At 36.9% G+C, this 18,172-nt stretch overlaps 1 long non-coding RNA gene across 2 annotated transcripts in view; it reads left to right on the forward strand.

The window, feature by feature from the left end:
• LOC128929955 (uncharacterized) overlaps positions 1-18,172 on the forward strand; it is a 356,823-nt gene that overhangs the window by 102,813 nt on the left and 235,838 nt on the right. The window lies entirely within an intron of this gene.

The raw sequence follows: 18,172 nt of genomic DNA on the forward strand, positions 1-18,172 counted from the left end.
ATATACTCAATGGGCAAAAACTAGAAACATTCCCTTTGATATCCGGCACTAGGATGCCCTCTCTCACCACTCCTATTCCATATAGTATTGGAAGTTCTAGCCAGAGAAATTAGGCAAGAAAATAAAATTAAGGGTATTCAGTTACGAAAAGAGGAAGTCAATTTGTCTCTATTTGCAGACAACATAATTGTATATTTAGAAGACCCTATTGTATCAGCCCAAAATCTCCTTAAACTGATAAACAACTTCAGCAGTCTTAGGGTACAAAATCAATGTGCAGAAATCACAGATATTCCTATACACCAATAATAGACTAACAGATAGCCAAATCATGAGCAAACTCCCATTCACAATTGCTACAAAGAGAATAAAATACCACCTATGGCCATAATACCCTGAATGCGCCTGAAATCGGCTGATCTCATGATCTCGGCTGATCTCAGAAGCTAGGCAGGGTTGGGACGGGCTAGTGCTTGGATGGGAGACTGCCTGGGAATACCGGGTACTGCAGGCTTTTAAAAAAAAAAAATGAAAAAAAAAAAAACCCAAAAAACAAAGAGAATAAAATACCTAGGAATACAACTAACAAAGGGTGTAAAGGACCTCTTCAAGGAGCACTACAAACTACTGCTCAACAAAATAAGAGAGGACACAAACAGCTGGAGAAACATTCCATGCTTATGGTTAGGAAGAATCAGTGTTGTGAAAATGGCCATACTGCCCAAACTAATTTATAGATTCAATGCCATCCCCATCAAGCTACCAGTGACCTTCATAGAACTAGAAAAAAAACTACCTTAAACTTAATATGGAACCAAAGGAGAGTCTGCATAGCCAAGACAATCCTAAGCAAAAAGAACAATGCTGGAGGCATCATGCTACCTGATAGCAAACTATACTACAAGGCTACAGTAATCAAAACATCATGGTACTGGTACCAAAACAGAGATGTAGACCAATGGAACAGAACAGAGGCCTCGGAGGCAATACCACACATCCACAACCATCTGATCTTTGACAGGCCTGACAAAAACAAGCAATGGGGAAAGAACTCCCTGTTTAATAAATGATGTTGGGAAAACTGGCTAGCAATGTGCAGAAGCAGACACTGGACCCCTTCCTGACACCTTACACTATAAGTAACTCCAGAGGGATTAAAGATTTAAACATAAGACCTAATACCATAAAAACCCGAGAGGAAAACCTAGGCAAAACCATTCAGGACATAAGCATAGGCAAGGACTTCATGACTGAAATGCCAAAAGCATTGGCAACAAAAGCCAAAATAGACAAATGGGACCTAATTAAACTCCAGAGCTTCTGTACTGCAAAAGAAACAATCATTAGAACAAACCAGCAACCAACAGAATGGGAAAAAATTTTTGCAATCTACCCATCTGACATAGGGCTAATATCCAGAATCTACAAAGAACTTAAATAGATTTACAAGAAAAAAACAAACAAACTCATTCAAAAGTGGGTGAAGGATACGAGCAGACACTTTTCAAAAGAAGACATACATGAAGCTAACAAACACATGAAAAAATGCTCACCATCCCTGATTATTAGAGAAATGTAAATCAAACCGCATTGAGATACTACCTCCTGCCAGTTAGAATGGCAATCATTAAAATATTTGGAGACAACAGCTGCTGGAGAAGATGTGGAGAAAGCACAACACTTTTACACTGTTGGTGGGAATGTAAACTAGTTCAACTATTGTGGAAGAGAGTGTGGTGCTTCCTCAAGGACCTAGAAATAGAAATTTTATTTGACCCAATAATCCCATTACTGGGTATATATCCAAAGGACTATAAATCATTCTATTGTAAGGCACATATATGTTCATAGTGGCACTGTTTATAATAGCAAAGACCTGGAACCAACCCAAATGCCCATTGACAATAGACTGGACAATGAAAATGTGGCACATATACACCATGGAATACTATGCAGCCATAAACAATGGTGAGTTTGTGTCATTTGTAGTGACGTGGATGAATCTGGAAACCATCATTCTCAGAAAACTGACACAAGAAGAGAAAATCACACACGGCATGTTCTCACTCATAGGTTGATGATGAACAATGTGAACATATGGACACAGGGAGGGGAGCATCACATACTGGGGTCTCTTGGTGGGGGCAAGGGAGAGACAGTGGAGGGGTGGAGAAGTTGGGGAGGGATAACATGGGGAGATACGCCAGATGTAGATGACTGGGGGATGGAGGCAGCAAACCACATTGCCATGTGTGTACCTATACAACAATCCTGCATGATTTGCACATGTACCTCAGAACCTAATGTACAATAAAAATAAATAAATTAAAAAGTAAACTTTTCCAGGGACTTTATTCTGTCTCATTGACCAAGGTAGAGCCACATGTTCATGTCTAAACCATTCATTAGTAAAGGTGATTGAATCAACATAATTAGCTTAGATTGATCAACATTTGGTTTTTGGAGCTGGAGTATGAGTCACCTTTGTGATCATATGGAGAAAAGAAAGTAGTGATGGTGATGGGGAATGGCTGTAGGGTTGTCATACTGCAGTATATTCCACATGCTGTTATAAAAAGTAATTCTTGTAATTACAAGTAACCTTTTAAAGCAAATTCTAAATAATCCTCTCCTTTGTTCTTCAAGATGTATTTGAAAAAATTTGAGGGGCACATGAACTTGCAGACCTTCATTTCCATAGCAGCATATGATTGCTACTTTTGAACTGAATTTTTTAAATGTTGGCTTCATCTTTGGAGACATAAAAAGAGAAAATTCAGCAGAGAAGTTGCAGTAAAAATAGAAAGTGTGTTGTAAGAGGGAAGTTAGCAAACCGAATAGTCAGATCTGAACAGCTAAAGTTAAATATTGAATGGTAAAGATAAATGAACTATGCTAATATGTTCTGGAAGCCCATCAGAACCTATTTCTGGATTTTGGATAATTTCTTCCAGTATTGCAAGGTAATTCAGCTATCAATTTTCTACGTTGCTAAACTGGAAAGGGTACAGTTGAAATAGAAGAAGAGTGTTGCATTTTCAGAAATGATCATATCTTTAACAAAACCATAATTTATGTTGGGGACTAGAATAATATAAGCCATATATGTCTAGGAGAAGAGGACTTTTTAAAAAGTGTTATAGGAAAATGAGACCTAAAAAAATAAGTATGGAGTGTATTGTTTTGTGTGCAACAAAGATGAATTGTATTTCCCAGCAGAGGTTAATTTTAAGGATGTTTCACTTTCAGTGTATACTTGAGCCAAAGAGATTGAGCATCAAACATGAGTCCAGAGTTCTCAAGAGGTCTTAGTAACAAATCAAACATTAGTACGTAACTGCTGATTCTAATTTAGAATTTTCAGCCAGGCAGAAACTTTATTGATATCCCAGCACTTCTCAAATGTAAAAAATGAGAGGTAATGTGTTTAGACTTATATAGTACCAGGTGTTACTGAGGTGACTAAGAATGTTCTGTCTCAAAGAGTCAGGATTAAAATACTTTCTCATAGAACTACTGTAATCTTAAAAATGTTTTATGCGGGTACAAGAATCATTAGCCTTTGAACAAACAATGAACCTGACTTTCCTTCTTGTGTCTCATGGTTTCTAGAAGGGCTGGGTGTCAGTTTGTTCAGAAGTCACTGATTTACTTTGTCAAGATTTTTGATGGCCTGTTTCCAAGAAAGATTCGGAGACATTTCCTTCCTCCCTACCTCTTTTCTTTTTATTTATTTTGAAGCTTTGATATATTTAGGGAATACAGGAGAAGAAGAAAGACATATGGTAATGTCATTTTCTAGTAAAGATTTAGAATGCCATCCAAGAAATCTTTTTAGCCTGGTTTTGAACCACCTGTGTCTCCTCAGCAGGAGTGGACATTCTCAAAGGGACAGAAGCCAAATATGAACACTTCAGTCCATATTTTATTCCTTCGTAGGGCGTCCTTTTAGTTTTATTACAGGCATGATTTAATACTTTCTTACAGTCGGAGCAATATAATGAGTATGGAAAACAAGTCTACAAATTGTCACTTTGTTCCCTGGTCATATGAGATTATTTTTATGTTTAAAGAACTAACTCTAAGATACTGAATTGTTTCTCAGAAAACCATCATTTCTTGCTCATACCAAATTTTCCAGGGATTGGATTAATAGGTCAATTTATGTAAATCAACTACTTTGTTCTAGGCTTGGTTGAATTAGCCCTTAAACACTGCTATTGTATGAAAAATAGAGAAAGATAATAGAGTGGATTTATTGATTGTGTTTACAAAGGAGATGGGAACATGTGTCCTCATCAAATATTATTCAGAGTAAACATAAATGTTGGAAAGCTGGGGCCTGAAAGAAATTAGGCATAGTCAAAACATAGCAGGAGGCAGGTGGAGCAAGATGGCAGAATAGAAGACTACGTTGTTTGTACCCCTGCAGGAATATCACATTTTAACAACCATGTGACAGAGAGAAGCACTGCCACAAGAACCAAAAAATAGGTGCGCTATCACAGTACCTGGTTTCAACTTTATATCACTGAAAGAGGCATTGAATAGGGTAGAAGAGACAGTCTTGAATTGCTGACACCACCTCTCCCTCCATCCCCTGGCAGCAACCATGCAGTACAGAGAGAGAATCTGTGAATTTGGGGGAAGAAGAGCACAATGACTGGGGGACTTTGCAATGAATTCAGTACTGCCCTGTCACAGCAGAGAACAAAGCCGTGCTGGGCTCAGCCAGTGCCCTTGCACAGAAGGAGCATTTGGATCAGTCCTAGTCAGAGGAGAATTGTTCATTCCAGCAGTTAGAATTTGTGTTTTTTGCAAGCCTTGTCACTGTGGGCCAAAGTGCTCTAGGGTCCTAGGTAAACTGGAAAGGCAATCTAGGACACAAGGACTGCAATTCCTAGGAAACTTCTAGGACTGGACTTAGAGCCAGTGGACTAGGGTGGCATGTGACCTAGGAAGACACCAGGTGGCACAGCTAAGGGAATGCTTGTGCCACCTTTCCCCCAACTTCAGGTATGAGGGACCAATCGCAGAAAAAGAGAGATATGTGTCCTCAGACAGAATTCAAAATAACTGTGTTGAAAAAACTCAAATGTAAGATAACAAAGAGAAGGAATTCAAAATTCTATCAAACAAATTTAATAAAGAGATTGAAATAATTAAAAAGAATCAAGCAGAAATTCTAGAATTGAAAAGTGCAATTGACATGCAGAAGATTAATCAGTCTCTTCATAGCATAATTGATCAGGCAGATGAAAGAATTAATGGACTTGAAAATGGGCTATTTGAAAATACATAGCAGAGACAAAAGAAAAAAAGTAGTACACCTATGAGATCTAGAAAATAGCCTCAAAAGACAAATGTGAGATTTCTTGGCTTTAAAAAGGAGGTAACAAGAGAGATGGGGTAAAGTATATTCAAAGGGATAATATCAGAGAACTTTTAAAACCTAGAGAGACAGATCAGCATTCAGATAATAGTAGATTATAGAACATCAAGCAGATTTAACCTAAAGAAGACTACCTTAAGATATTTAATAAAATCCCAAAGGACAGGGATAAAGAAAGCATCCTAAAAGCAGCAAGTGAAAAGAAACAACATGCAATGGAATTTCAATACATCTAGCAGTAGACTTTTCGTGAAACCTCACAGGCCAGGAGAGAATATGACTTATTCAAAATGCTAAAGGAAAAAAATCTTCTACCAGAGTATAGTATATCTGGTGAAAATATTCTTTAAGCATGAAGGAAAAACAAATACCTATTCAGAAAAACAAAAGGTGATAAATTTCATTTCTCAAACTGCCTTACAAGAAATACTAAAGAGAATTCTTCAGGTTGAAAGAAAAGGATGTTAATGAGCAAGAATAAATTATCAGAAGGTATAAAACTCCTTGGTAATAGTAATTACACAGAAAAATACAGAATATTATAACACTGTAATTGTGCTGTGTAAACTACTCTTAAATAGAATTACTATATGATAAACCAATAAAAAATAAAAACCACAACAGATTTTCAAACCTTAGACAGTACAATAGGACATAAAGAGAAGCAATCAAAAGTTAAAAAGTGAAGGATAAAGTTGAAGTGTAGAGTTTTTTTATTCGTTCCTTTTTGTGTGTTTGTTCATTTTTTTATGCAATCAGTGTTATGTTTTCATTAGTTTATAATAATGGGTTATAAGATGATATTTGTAAGCGACTCATGGTAACATCAAATAAAAATACATACAAAAGATACAGTAAAAATAAAAGGGAAGACATTAAAGCATACCATCAGAGAAAATCACCATTTCTAAAAGGAATATAGGAAGGAAGGAAGACAGGAAGGAGGGAAGGAAGAAAGAGAAAGCTGCAAAACAATCAGAAAACAAATAAAAGGTAAGAGTAATCCCTATTTATAAATAATAACACTGAATATAGATGGATTAAACTCTATACTCAAGACATAGAGAAGCTGAATGGATGAAAAAACAAGGCTCAGTGACCTGCTGCCTACAAGAAACACACTTCAACTGTAAAAATACATAGACTAAAATTAAAGTGATAGAAAAAGATATTTTATGTCAATGAAAAACAAGAAAAGAGCAGGAGTAGTTATATTTATATCAGATAAAATAGAATTTAAGAAGAAAACTGTAAGAAGAGACAAAGATAGTCATTATATAATGACAAAGGGGTCAATTCAGCAAGAGATATAAAAATTAGCTGGGTGTGGTGGTGCATGCCTGTAATCCCAGCTACTTGGGAGGCTGAGACAGGAGAATTGCTTGAACCTGAGAGGTAGAGGTTGTAGTGAGCCCAGATTGCACCACTGCACTCTAGCCTGGTGACAAAGCAAGACTCCATCTCAAAACAAAACAAAACAACAATAACAACTAACAACCAGTTAGAATGACTAAGACCTATTATTTGATAACACAACAGAGTGACTATAGTCAATACTAATTTAATTGTGCACTTAAAAATAACTATATGAAAAAAAATAACTATATGGATAAATTGTATTATTTAAATGCTTGATATGGTTTGGCTGTGTCCCCATCCAAATCTCATTTTGAATTGTAGTTTCCATAATCCCCACATGTTGTGAGAGGGACCAGGTGGAGATAATTAAATCATGGGGGTGGTTTCCCAATCCTGTTCTCATGATAGTGAATTAGTTTTCATGAGATCTGATGGTTTTATGAGGGGTTTCCCCCTTCATTGGGCACTCATTCTTCTCTTTCCTGCCACCATGTGAAGAAGGATGTGTTTCCTTCCCCTTCTGCCATTATCATAAGTTTCCTGAGGCCTCCTCAGCCCTGCAAAACTGTGAGGCAATGAAACCTCTTCTTTATAAATTACCCAGTCTCAGGTATTTCTTTATAGGAGCGTAAGAATAGACTAATAAAATGCTTGAGTGGATGAACACCTTGTTTTCCATGATGTGATTATTACACATTGCCTGCCTGTTTCAGTACATCTCATCTAGTCCATAAACATATACACTTACTGTGTCTCCACAAATTAAAAATAAGATATCAAAATAATAAAGTGATATTAAAAAATTGCACATTTTAGGTAGCAAAAATTTAATAGGTGTAGAATATGTATTCTGGATATGACTGTTTTTTTCTTTTATATTATACTTTTTGCCATGATCTGCATCCAAGAACTTAGGAAGAAATATACAACAAGCTGGGGAACCATATGGCAAATTATGCATCATTATTATTATAATTTTGTGTGTCATATTTTCAGCTGTTTCTTACTCCAGACACTACTGTGGTAACCAGCTCCAGCAGGCTTTGTCTAGTTATATGTAGGTGCAACCTGACATTGTCTTGCTTTAGGGCCATACTGCATATCTCTGGCTTCCTTCTCTGTATATTCTTTGATATCAAGGAGGAGAGTATCTTCTCAGCATTCCTGTGTGTGCTACATGGAAGTGTGGCTGAATCATTGTTGACAGGGTCACCAATGAATAATGAGGGACAGAAACCCATGGCTAAATGTGTTCTTCGTTTGTACACCAAGTGGAGAATTTTGAAATGCATTTTAGGAATTTCTCAGGAAATCCCAGAGAATTGAGTTCCAGTTGCTTGTAATGATGGACAGCTCCGTATCATCACATCCTTGTATTTGCTTTCTCTCTCCTTTCTTATCCCTCACACCTATTTTTCTCATGCTCTCTGGAACTACTTCCCAAATATATTATACAGCTTTGCCTTAGGCTCTGCTTTATGGGGAATCCAAGTTAAGATGATGTATGAATAGTGAGTTTTTAGTATGTCTTGTGCTCCAGGTCCTTTATAAATATTTTCTCATTGTGTCTTTACAGAAATCCTGTGAAATAATGTAGTTTGCCCTGCAGAAACTGAGGCATAAAGAGTTTAACCCTTTTCCAGTTAGGACACAGCTAATAATGTGAACCTAGAATTCAAATCTTTATTTTTGTAAATATAATGCTCATTCTTATTCTTTCACTCAGAAATTTCAAACTTAAATGCCTTCAAGGACCAAGTAATTTAAACATGTGGAAATGATGCAGGATTTTTCTTGCCAACTGACAACCTCCATGGCTGGTGATGCAACCCCTGCCTGGGCCTCACTTGGCCCTGGGCCTACTGCTGGAGGTGCCTTGTCTACTTAGATGGCCTGTGTATAGCTTGTACCTGTGTTTGGTAGTTCCCAAGCTCTTGTCCTGCATCCACGAAGAATGAAGATATGCTGAAAATTAAAGGGTGAGGATGGATGAAGAAGAATTTTGTTGATCAATGGATAATAAGCTCTCAGTGGAGAGGGGATGCAGGGGGTGGTCCCCCATCCCTGCAGTCGTGTGGTTTCTCTTTCAGTGTAGCTGAGTCTGGGTTATTTCATGGGCTCAGAATAGGGAAGTGCATGCTGATTGGTTGAGTATGCAAAAAGTTTAAAACAAAGGCACCACTCAAAGGAGATCATGACAGTGTAACAAAACCAATTAGGGAAGGGTAGATATATGTGAAATAGATGAAGAGTGGGGATCAATCAGAGGAAGTTGCACCAAACGGGAAAATAGTTTCTCAGTCTGGTTCAAGGATTTGCTTGGGACTGTCATTGGCTTGAAAGTGGGTGCATGGGGCTTGGCTTCGGTTAGCTCCCTCGGTCTTATTCTCTTGGTTATGGGCACCTTATTTACTCTTATCACCTGGTAGGAATTGTAGGATAATTGCTCAGAGTTAGAATATTGATCCAGATTTTTACATTATCTATACCTTTTGTTTCTTCTGACCTGCAGATTACTGGTTGGTTCACAGGAATAAGCAGGGCTGGTCTAAAATGTATGTTAAAAACTAAAAAAAAAAAAAACAATGTAACTAGAATTTAATAAGTGCATGGTAGGTTTTGAAATATATTTTTTATCTCTCCAATCCTCATTTTTGTTAGGAGCAAATTATGATAGGACTGAATTTTCGCAATGAACTTTAGTATTATACTTGGCCTGATTATTTATATAAAGTGCAGTGAAAATAATTATTTTCCACATAGGCTTTTTAAATTGGCTTTGATGGAACTCTGGTCCACAAGGAATCTCAGGTGAGACCTTTTAAAGCCAAGTCCAAGTATGAGTTTATACCCTCAAATACCTATGAGTTGGGTAAATTTCTCTCTTCTTGAGGTCCCAAGATAGCTTGGAGCTTCTGGACCTGTTAGAAAGTGGCTTTCTTTACTCATCACAGGTTAGGAACTCTGTATAGGCACTGTGTAGATAAGGTATGAGGCAAGTTTTCCAAAAGGACTTTTTTCAGCTTTGCAAGTCAAGCTTGATTCCCTAAAAGAAAGCACACCGTTCCAGTCCAAGACTTGGTAAAACAACCAGTTTCTGTACTTCCGTTCTGTTGCAAAAGAAAATGCATTCTTACTGCATTGATGCAAATAACCATATTGCCATAGGTTAAGAATACTCATAAAGTTTCTGAATTCTGGAGAAGCCAGGCAGAGAGAAACAGATATGTTCCTAATTTTGTTCACAGGATGATACCTTACCAAATTTTAAAAGCTGTGGATAGCTCAAGAGAAAAGTTTCCTTGACTCTGAAAACAAAACAAGGATTAACAGTGTTTTAAGCAAAAAGTTAAAGATTACTCCAGTTTTCTGTTAGTTCAGTCCATTCAGTTTACTCTTGTTCTGCTTGATATTCATGAACATTTCAACCCTTCATGAGTCCTGAATGTTTTCCCATTATTCTAATGTCACAATCTTGAAGTATATCAGGAACCTACATTTAGAGCATCTCTCAAAGTCCTATAGCTGATTATAAACCATCTTTTTTTTTTTTTTTTTTTTTGAGACGGAGTTTCGCTCTTGTTACCCAGGCTGGAGTGCAATGGCATGATCTCGGCTCACTGCAACCTCCACCTCCTGGGTTCAGGCAATTCTGCCTCAGCCTCCTGAGTAGCTGGGATTACAGGCACGTGCCACCATGCCCAGCTAATTTTTTGTATTTTTAGTAGAGACGGGGTTTCACCATGTTGACCAGGATGGTCTCGATCTCTTGACCTCGTGATCCACCTGCCTCAGCCTCCCAAAGTGCTGGGATTACAGGCTTGAACCACCGCGCCCAGCCATAAACCATCTTTTGAAAAGGATCAAAGCAAGACAATTGTTTGTGAATGACAAAATGTCCAGGGTATTTATAGTCAAAACATGATTGACAAAGCAATTTGGCTATTTCTGTTGTTTAGAATAACAACATGTAACAACATAATAACCTTACTTGTGATTAATAACATATACTCAGACATTAGAATTTTAGAAATGCCATACAATTTTGGAACATATATTAGTATTATTCAGTAAACTATAACCTGAAAAAGATTAAACATAATTTTTATTTTGGCAATCCATGTAACTAAACTTATCTAATAATTCTGTTTAGTTGTCTTTTGGATGCTCCAGGGACCCTCTGTAGCATCCAAAATTAGGGGTAAGAAAAAATAATTTTTGAAGCTGAAATTTGATTTTGGGAAGCCTGTTAACTATATTAGATGTTTTAAACACTTGACATTATGAAATAGAATTCCAGATTACCATAAGTCATTTATTTAGCCAAAACCATGACTCAAGGGTACTTAAAAAAGGTTTCACCATGTGATGAGATTCTTATAAACCTTTTATAGCCCTTCACAAATTTTTGTTAAAGAGTAGATCAGTGCCTTAGGAAAACCTTGTTGTGCTCAATTTATGGAGAAACCATATAATGCCCTTTTGAATTTTGTCAGTATGTTCACATGCAGAATTCCTTGTGCAAGATTAATTTTTACAAATCTTCCACAACTTGTTTAAACTTTTGGCTTTATTATATATAATTTCAAACAATCCTTTAACTCTCTAAACAAGGTACAAATTTATATTCTCATGCTTTCTTATAATCTTTTAATTAAAACACATTATATTATTCTTACACACCTTGCATATAAATTTGTTTTCATTAGTGTCAATTATGTGTTATAATGGTGACTCTTAGCAATTTTAATTTTAACATGAAATCTGTTAGGTTATTTTAATTAAGTACTAGGTGCAGATAAGATCTGATTCTTTCCAGCATAGTTAGGGGCAGGGTTAATTCCATATGTCCCCAGTCCTCACCAAACTGTAAGGGAGTTAGGTGATGACTAGGACAAATGCTCATTCTACCTAGCAATATCTCTGTAGTTTGTACCAATACCCCAAATATTGTATATAAAGAAGAGATAGATGCTATGAAACAAAGAAGAAAATACTGTAATAAAGACTGGATTGGAACAAAGCTGACATTCCCACCCTTGAGGGTGAAAGGGAGCAGGTGACAGCCTCCTCTGCAGCCATGCCATTTGTTCTTAATTGGCTAACAGAGATCTGGTGATTAATATGTTTTGAGAAAAATTCTGAGATGAGAGGGCTTGGAAGTGAAAGTGGTTTTGGGTCCACATTTACTCACCCTTTTTCAGATCCTGGACAAGCCCCCAGATATGACACAAGATTTTTCTCATACACTTTGCCAACTGGGGCCTCCATGGCTGGTGATGCCCCCACCACCCTCACTTAGCCTGAGGCCTGCTGCTGGAGGCACTTTGCCCTCTCAGCCTGCCTGTGCTATAGATTGTATCTGTATTTGATGGTTCCTGAGGTCTTGTCCTGCATTTAGGAAGAATGAGGATATGCTGACAAATGAAGTGTGAGGGTGAGTGGAGAAGAATTTTATTGAGTAATGGTACACCTCTCAGTGGAGAGAAGATGGGAGGGATTGTCCCCCACCCCAAAGTTGGGTGATTTGTCTCTCAGTGTGGCTGAGTCTAGGGCTTTTCATGGGCTTAGAATAGGGGAATGTGTGCTGATTGGTTTGTGAATATGCAAAAAGGTTAAAACAAAGAGAACACTCAAAGATGGGCATGACAATGCAAAAAAAAAAAATTAGAAAAGGGTATATGTAAAATAAGTGAAAGGTGGGGATCAATCAGAGGAAAGTGTGCCAAATTTGTAGACAGGTTCTCTATCTGGTCCAAGGATTTACCTGGGAGTGTCTTTGGCTTGAAGGTGGGGTTTTTACTGGGGACCTGCTCCTATCTCCCTAGGCCTTTGTCTGCCTCCTTCCATTATCAAAAGCATTTGTGTATAAGACAATAAATTTTGTTAGGATCATGACAAAATGAAGAACATATGCAATATCTAAGAACATTTAAATTCAGCTCATGGAAAACTGATCAACAAGTGCATCTTGAAGATTACCTGTTTACTATCTCTGTACCTGATTCTTATTTAGAGCAGTGAAATAAAATGAATCTCTGAAGTTAGTAATTTTAGTTTTGGAATTGAGATTAAACATATTATTATTTTTTATAACCTGCTTATATCCTGTCAGTAACTACTATTTTTGCACGTAAACAAGGTAGAGTGTTAGAAACAGGTGAATTCAGCATTTTTGAAAGGTACAGTTATAGTCATCAAAATAACATAATTTCAATTATGGCATATAAAAAATAGAAACGTCATTTTATTTAAGATCTATTATGGTAGTTGAGTTTCCCATTTTCTTTTCTATCCTGAGCCTTATCATAAAAATTCTTTAAAAGTCTTTGGATGAGAAAAGGACATGGAATTGAAACTGCCTTTGTAAAAATTATAACTGAGGAAATTATGACAATGAAAAAGATCAGACCTAACCGACCCCACCTTGCTTTTAACCTTTAAGCTGTCCTTGTTCATTCCTGGGCATAGGCTGAACTAACTTGGGAAGGAATTTAGTTTATAGTTTAACTCTGAAATAGAATTGATAATAGCCCTTTCCCCCCAAAAAACTCTTTCTTGCCAGGGGACCAGTCTGCCTTTGTAGGACTAACAAATTAACTACAAGATTAGATATCACAGTTTAGGAGCCATGCAGCCTCTGGGTGTAAGAGTCTGAACCTCCCCCAATTGCTCCTGGGGATAGCATCATTATTTTAAAATCTCATATCAGTGCTTGAGATATTTAGCAGACCCTGTGCTCTCAATGAATCACCCAGATTGAGTAACTGGCTCATCTGGTCTTGTGGCCCCCCGCCCCCCCCGACCCAGGAACTGACTCAATGCAGAAAGACAGCTTCAATTCCTTGTGATTTCATCCCTAACCTGACCAATTAGAACTCCCAAATCACTGGCCCCCTACCCACCAAATTATCCTTAAAAACTCTGGGGCCAGGCATGGCGGCTCATGCCTATAATCCCAGCACTTTGGGAGGCTGAGGCAGCAGGTCATGAGGTCAGGAGTTCAAGACCAGCCTCACCAACACAGTGAAACTCCATCTCTACTAAAAAAGACAGGCAAACAAACAAAAAACCAACTCTGCTCCCCAAATGTTTAGGGAGGCTGATTTGAGTAATAAAACTCCAGTCTCCTCGAGTTTTTACTCTTTCTCCATTGCAATTCTCCTGTATTGATAAATTGGCTCTGTCTAGGCAGTGGGCAAGGTGAACTCATTGGGCAGTTACAGAATTCCATGAGAAAGAAGCCAGGGGGACAATGATGAACATCAATATAGAAAGAATTAGTACAGAAGAATAAATGTGCAAACATTGTAACCTCCCCACACGTTCTTCCTGCCCACTGCATAAACAAAATGGATGGCAGCATTGCAGTGAAGAAAGAGTTTAATTGACAGGAGGCTGGCCATGCCATGCAAGAGATTGAGTTATTACTCAAATCAATCTCCTTGAAGGCTCGTAGGTTAGGGGTTTTTCAAAGATAGTTTGTAGGTATCTAGGCAGTGGGTGCTTGCTGCTGATTGGTTGGGTTGGAGATGAACTTATAGGGAGTTGAAACTGACCTCTTAGGTGCTGATTCACTTCTGAATGGAGCCATAGGAGAGGTTGTCAGGTCCAGGTGGAGTCAGGTGTGAGACATGCATAAAACCTGAAAAAAATCTCAAAAGGCCAATCTTAGGTTCTACAATAGTGATACTATCTGCAGGAGTGATTGGGGAAGTTGCATATCCTTTGACCTCTGCAATAATGGCTGTCAATTATTTATGTCTACCCCTTAACAGAATTCAGGCTCCTCTCCTCCTCCTAGCCTGATTGAGTTTAGAGGAAGAGGTATTATCATTTAAACTATCTTGAGCCCAGGAATAATTAAGGCAGCTTGAAGGCAAAAGGTAAGAGGTAGATTTTGGGTTCCCTAGATCAGATCTCCTCCATTGTCATTATTTTCCAACTGTTATAATACTTTTTGAAAAGTCAGTTTCTATATTTTCTTTTACCTTTCATGGAGTTTTTAGGGTGGTGCTTATCACTTTCACATTCACATTGTCACTTACTTTGGAAGTACCTTCCAGGAAACTGGATAATCTACCTCTGTTGGGATTTCAAGGACTGGTTTTGTTGAATACAGTATCTCTACTATTACAAAGAGGAATGAGTGGTGACATATAGTCCCTAATTTATATGCAGCTGGGATGCTGAAATCTCAGCACAGTTGAAGTCTTTTTTTTTAAAAAAAGTATCCGGCTATTCATTCGTTTTAACACTTCTTCTAAACATGAACGGAACCAATGTAGAACTTGATTTTCTCTTAATTTATTATATTTTGCTTTGTTTTAAACAAATTCGATTGGGAGGATGTGAAGTTTAAAAACAATTATAAAGACAAAGGATACAGCTTCACTTTTTGGTCACTTTGCTATACTTATTATTAAAATCTTAAAAGTTGTAGTTTGGTTTAGTTAGTGCTATGGTTTGAATGTGTTCTCCAAGGTTCAAGACTTGAAAACTTTAAAAAAATGCATTATGTTGGGAAGTGGGGCCTAGTGGGAGCTGTTTAGGTCCGGAGGGATCTACCCTCATAAAAGACTAATGCCATTATTGTGGGAGTGAGTTTCTTATGAAAGTTAAGTGTGATTCCCTCTTGTCCTCTGTTGTTCTTGCTTTGTTTTGCCCTTCTGCCTTCTGCCATGGAATGGCAGAGTAAGAGGGCCTTCACCAGTTATTGCCCCTTGATTGTGGACTTCCCAGCCTCCAGAACCATGAGCCGAATAAATGTATTTTATTATAAATTACAGTCTCTAGTGTTTTGTTATAGCGATACAAAATAGGCTAAGACAGTTAGTTGTAAAAAGTATCTCTTGTCAACAGTTACAGGAGTCAACACTTGTGTGGTATGTTCCCCATGAAACCTTTTTCCTAGGATTAAACATAAACTTTTCAAACAGTATGGACAAAGCTCTAGCACTTTCTAGTGATTAATACTGCATCCATACATTCAACAGATACTTGGGGAGTTTTTAATACGTATTATGCCGTGTGTTAGAAGTTGGGAAAATAGAAGTGATTATGACACAGTCTTGTCCTTGAAAAATTGTTATATTTTGGGGAGGAGAAAGTTATACTTGTATAAGTGAAGCAAAGTTAGATTATACATTCCAAAATGAAGGATCATAGATTAAGTTTTATTTATATCTTGTTTGACATGCAGACAATTAAATAAAGTTAGTGGCAATTCTTTATTCAGGTACCTTCTTCCATTCAGTACCACCTCTATTTATTACTTTTACCCCTGCTATGTCCCTCACCTGCATTAGTTGCCTGGATTCTGAAAGTGTGAGACTGTAAACTTTGGGTGTGTGACAGAAGCCAGTATAGGATATCATGGAGGAAGAGGAGATAAAATAGTCTTTTCTTTTATTATAAATAAAAACTTGCTTCACTGATGAAGCATCATCTCTAGTTAGAAGTGTTACAAGTGCATAAGGTAAAGGTATGGGTGGAAAAAATGAGAAGGGTATTCTCGGCAGAGTTGGCTGTGCAAAGTCTCATAAAGACTTGAAGTAGCACAACTTTTTGAGTTAATTATGAATACTCCTATATTCACAAAGCATATATATATATATATATAATGCTACAGTGAAAGATAGAGTTGGAGTGATGGGCAGAAGCCTCATTCATTTGTGTCTTTGTTTAAAGAAACAATTTATTACTAGTATGATATTGTAAGTTCTTTGGATACAAGAATTGTATTTTATACGTATTTTACCTTTACAATGCTAAACACAGGGTCCTGGGCAGAAGGAGGCTCATCCAGATCAAAATCAGCTTGCCTATCAATGCTGTGAAGAGATCTACTTATTACATGAATACAAATCAAAGGGTATAGGAAGGCAAGAGGAGTCATTTGGCTCAATTAAATGGAAAAGTAAGACTGATACATATTGTCTAGATATTATAATTACTGTTAATTAATACTTGAAGTTCTCTTTAAAACTTAGCACATAGTAAAACAGCAAAAGAATTAGCTAAGAAGAACTGAATCTATTCTAATAAAGTACAATTTTTTTTTTAAACAGCCAAACTGAGAACACTTAAACAGAGACAAATACAGTCATCCATTCAATCTGCTTTTATTCCAGAAGACATTTAAGTGCACTGAAGTCCGTTCATGGACCAGAGTGTCCAAGGTAGAATATTGGTTTGGTGTTGACCACCAGCCCCTTCTCATGAGGTTATGGATGCAAAGCTGTCAGGTGGCAGTTAGATTATGTGCGTGGAATAGGTCCCTCTTTCATCCATTTTATTTAATATCCTTTGTTGTATTTAATATCTCCATGTTGTTCCATGTTGGTATTTATTGAATGAAGCATTTTTTTTAAAAAAACTGACATACTAACTGCAGTGTCTCTTGGTATGTTTTTATGCAACTACACCAAGTTGTAATTAAAGTTCAGTGATGGGTCTTACTCTACTGCAAAGAACTAACCAGATAGATTCCATTAATGTTAACTATTTTTATTTCTTTTTATTATGGTACACAATTGTCTAATGTGGAGTTGAGATTTCTTAAATGAAAATAATTTGTAAATACTGTTATTGCCTGGACTACTTTCTGCAAAAGACCTTCTACCATTGTAGTAAGGATGGGTTTATGAACTCCTAAATGACTTTTATCTTCTCTTTCTCTAATTTTAGGTAGGGAAATGTACTTTCTGAGATGAATAGGGCCTAAAATGTGTTTTCTCATTGCTTAATTCTTTCTTTTTGGCTCATTCTTGCCTTCTTCAATTAGGCATTTGTCCTCAACTGGGTTAGAGCAGAGTTAAAAAAAAAAAAAAACTTAGCACTTACTGAAAGTTTTGCTCTGTTAGTGTTTCAAACCTATTACTATATTGTGAATGACACTCTTCCCAAGTATGCACTTACTGTATTTTAAATTGTTAGGTGATTAACTGAATAATGCATATGACAATGACATTTGATAATCACTTATGTAAACTAAATAAAGTAAAATAAAGCTTCAAGGAGTTGTTTGGAAAAGAAGCACCATAAATTGGTTTTAGTGGCAATAATAATTACTGCTAAGATGAGACTAAGTGTGTACTTAAAGTCATTTATTCGTTGACATTCAGTGGACGTAATATCAGGTAGTATTTTTTTTTTTTTTTTTTTTGGTATTTACATGCCAAAGCCTCAAATGTTTCAGCGTTAATAGTAAGTGTAAAAATAATGGTTATTATTATCATCATGATAGCTTAATGAATCTGCAGGATGCACAATAGAGCCTTTTACAATCGTAAAGGTGCTAATTTGAAGCCAGAGATATTAATGTTGACACTTCTGCCTCTTTTAAGATGAACTTGTGTAACAGTTGTTTATTTGTCCTCTTTTGAGCTGGCAGGTTTACAGATGATAATACATAAATAT

Source organism: Callithrix jacchus, chromosome 17 (genome assembly GCF_049354715.1).
Source record: "Callithrix jacchus isolate 240 chromosome 17, calJac240_pri, whole genome shotgun sequence".
Classification (NCBI taxonomy): domain Eukaryota; kingdom Metazoa; phylum Chordata; class Mammalia; order Primates; family Cebidae; genus Callithrix; species Callithrix jacchus.